General features: G+C 41.3%; 1 non-coding gene across 1 annotated transcript; it reads right to left on the reverse strand.

Annotated features, from left to right (window-relative positions):
• Positions 1–2,042: 2,042 nt before the first annotated feature.
• LOC127484028 (small nucleolar RNA SNORA16B/SNORA16A family) lies at positions 2,043–2,177 on the reverse strand. The gene has a single exon (XR_007910809.1). It is a non-coding gene; the product is annotated as a small nucleolar RNA SNORA16B/SNORA16A family (small nucleolar RNA).
• Positions 2,178–4,080: the final 1,903 nt, after the last annotated feature.

A 4,080-nucleotide genomic window follows, 5' to 3' on the forward strand; every position in this document is an offset into this window, starting at 1 on the left:
AAACAGATATATAGATGAATAGAACAGAATAGAAACTCCAGAAATAAATCCATGTATCTACAACCGATTTATTGTTGACAAAGGGGCTAAAATCAATTCCTGGAGCAAGAACAGTCTCTTCAACAAATGGTGCTGGGAAAACTGGATCTCTGCAGGCAGAAGTATGAAGCAAGATCCCTACCTTACACCCTACACAAAAATCCACTCAAAATGGATTAAAAACCTAAATCTATGACCCAATACCATCAAATTATTAAAGAAAATTGTGGAAACTCTGTAACACATTGGCATAGGCAAAGAATTCTTGGAAAAGTCCCCTGAAGCACAGGCAGTCAAAACCAAAATTGACAAATGGGATTACATCAAATTGAGAAGCTCCCACACTGCAAAAGAAACACTCAGTAAAATGAAGAGATAACTGACAGAATGGAGAAATTATTTGCAAAGTACATGACTGATAAATGATTAATATCCAGACTTTATAAAGAGAAACTCAACAACAAAACACTTCAGTTAACAAATGGGCAATGGATTTGAACAGCCATTTTTCAAGAGAGGAAATTCAAATGGCCAACAGACACATGAAAAAATGTTCAGGTTCACTAGCCATCAGAGAAGTGCAAATCAAAACCACAATGAGGTTTCACCTCACCCAAGTTAGAATGGCTTTCATACAGAAATCAACAAACAACAAATAGTGATGAGGATATGGGGAAAAAGGTACCCTAATCCACTCTTGGTGGGAATGTAAACTGGTGCAGCCACTACAGAAGACAGTATGGAGATACCTCAGAAATCTGAATATAGACCTATCATAAGACCCAGCCATCCCACTCCTGGGAATTTACCCAAAGGAAATGAAAGCATATGAAAGTGTCATCTGTACTCCTGTGTTTATTGCAACTCAATTCACAATAGCTAAGATATGGAATCAACTGAGATGTCCATCAGCTGAAGACTGGACAAAGAAATTATGGGAAAAGTACACCATGGAATACTACACAGTGGTAAAAAAATTGAAATGCTTTCTTTTGCAACAAAATAGATATAACTGGAAAACATTATCCTTAGTAAAATTAGCCAACCTCCAAAAGAAAAATACCATATGTTTTCCTTAATCTGTGGTAACTAACAAAATACAGAAAAGGTAATCTATAGCAGTGAAATTGACACTTTGAGAGATGCAGTGACTTTGAATAGCCCTTGTCTCGACTGTTGAGAAATATTTTTTTTTTTACATTTTTGGCATTTATTTAGTGCAAAAGATGCATAGGATGAGAGAGGGGTTCATACTGAGCACCAGGAAGCCTAGGGTGGATGGCACAGCCCCCTCCTGGCAAGAGGCTAGGAAACAGGGCAGGACAGACACACCCAAGCTTTTAACCCACTTCCAAAGGTGGTTAATTAACCTGACTGGTGATGGGCACCCAGGTGTGGCTAGGTAGGGGCATGAGGTCACACGGGTATGGCGAAGGCGTGGTCTTCTGGTTCACAAACCTCATCAATTTTAGGCTGCATGCCAGCCTTCTTCATCCCTCTGTTGGTTTTCCTGAGTGATGGCTGCACAGTTTGGCCACTGCGTGGAGCTATGCAGACTTCGTAACCCTTCAGTAGTCATCCAGCCCTGCAGATCCTCTGTAGCGTAGACCTTAGTCTAAAAAAAAGGCACTGCTCCAGAAGCCAGCAAGCTGGGCTCTTCAGAAACCCGGTCAGGCAGCCCGAGGATGCCGCCGGGGTCCTCACCGCCCCACGTCTGCCAGCATCACGTGGCACACCTACGATGAGAACACAGCTGTCCACCTGCTCCCTTTTCCTGGCCTGTCCAGTTTTGGTCCTTACCCTGATGCCCTAGTGTTGAGGCAGCATTCCAAAGAATCGCCCCTGGATAGATGTTCCCAGGACAAGCGTCCACTCCCCTGCCACCTCCCCCGACACAGCTCCGCAGCTGTTCTCCGAGGCCTCACTGACCCCTCCATGCAAGACCCCGCGTCTCTGGCAGCCTGTGGGATGCACTTTAACCCTGCTCTCCGGCTCAACCCGAGGACTGTCTTTTCCTGAAATGTTGCAGATCGGTTACAGCAAACAGAACGGTGACCGTCAAGGAAAACTGTCGCTCTGGGTTCCTTTTTGACCACAACTGCTATGTGGAAGCAGCTGCAGCTTCGATAAGGGCCGCGAGAAATATTTTTTTTTCATACTATTTGTTAAACTCTGTACTTCGTGTAGGGTTAATTTTATATGTATAAATTTAATTGAAAATAGATCTTAGTAAAAAAAATAATGGCAATAGGAAAAGGAGGAGGAAGAAGGGTGGGAGTGTGAGTGTGAGGGAGGCTAGAAATGGGAAGAATCACTATGTTTTTAAATTTGTATTTATGAAATGTGTGAAGTTTGTATACCTGAAATAAAATGTTTCTGGGAAAAAAATTAAAAATTAAATAAAAGATATTTCTAACATTACCTATAACAAAATTTTACCAGGATTGCATTTCTTAACTGTGAAAATAGAGATGTATGTAGTGAATTTCTTATTTAGTGCCCAAATCCCTACCATTATTACTCCTTTCCTTACAGATTACTCGCTATTGGAGCATAGGGCTACCCTCTCCCATGTGCTAGATGGGCATCCATAGCACAGTTTGAACTTTCCACTACAATGATTGAGCTATTTGTCAGTGGAGACCTAGAGCTCCTACTCTGAGTTGTCATTTGGAACAGAGTCTTCTTTATGCCAGTATGGAGGGTGGTATCCAATAGGCAGGCTTAATACCCAGTGTACATCCTAAAGTGAACTTGCCAGTGACCATACCCTGATGACAGTCACTGATGTTGCCATCAGCTTTTCCATGCAGGGGAAAGACTTGTGGTAGGAAATCAACTTTGGTAGGAGAAGAGTGTCCTTTCTGCCCATGATAGTAATTAGTCACCACTCATAAACATTAACAGGCAATCAAGAACCTTTCAAATGTGTCCAGTGAGTCAATGACAAAAAGAATGGGGATCAAACAAATGTAACTTATAAGGATAATTCAGGAAGCAAGATGATTAAAAAAAGTTCTTGGAGGAATTTGAATCATAGCTGAGGATACTATGGAAAAGAAATAATTATAGAACACAGAAATTGAAAAGTTTAAAAATATACTGCTGAAATAAAAGAAATTATTCAAAAGAAAGATTAGAGGAAGAATCAAAGGAACATCTCAAGATATCCAAAAATAAGCAAAATATGAGAAAAACTATGCGAGATGAATATGAGTTTTCTTATCTAACTATGAGAAGAATTTTCATGGAAAGAAAACAGAAGACATTAAATAGAAGTTTTGGGGCTCCTGAAAGATGACACAAAATTTCAGATTGAAAAAGTAGAGCTGACTGAGACCTGATGAACTCCATATCTTGATGAAATTCTAAGATGCTAGAGAAAACAAGATGACTCTAAGGGCAGGTTACCTATGAAGGAATGTTAACTGGAGTGGCATTACACTGTCCGTCAAGTACACTGGATTCTGGGTGACAACAGAGCAGCCCTGTATGACTCTGAGAGGAAATAATTGTAAGCTTTAACATCAAACTACCATGCATGAATAATTTTAGAGATATAATTGCTTCTAGAGATTGGCACATCAACTTTTATGAAGCTAAAAAATTACACAAGAATGAATTTTAAGTAAAGAAAAACAGAGTACATGAAAGAAAATTATGAAATCTAAGAAATGGTGAACCTAACCTGTGGGGAGCAATTCGGACTAGACTAAGTTACTGGAATTAAGACTTATTCTATGCATCTGCTTTCCCACAATATGGCGCTGGGAAGGGAAACAGCTTCTACATAGCTGCCTCCAGTTCAACCAATAAACTGTAGGACTTGCTCCTGATTGGAGGAGAGCAGCGGGCGTGTGGGTAGCAGAATTGGGATTGGCGGAAGAGGACTATAAAGGAGGAGAGAGACAACATGCACGAGGAACATCTAAAGGGAACATCCATCTGAGGGAACACCTGTGCAGCCCCTGAGAGAGCCGGCCGGCAGTGTGCCGCTCCCCCGCGGAAGTGGGGAAAGTGGCAGGGGGAACCGCCCTTCCA

Source organism: Oryctolagus cuniculus, chromosome 12, assembly GCF_964237555.1.
Source record: "Oryctolagus cuniculus chromosome 12, mOryCun1.1, whole genome shotgun sequence".
Classification (NCBI taxonomy): Eukaryota; Metazoa; Chordata; class Mammalia; order Lagomorpha; family Leporidae; genus Oryctolagus; species Oryctolagus cuniculus.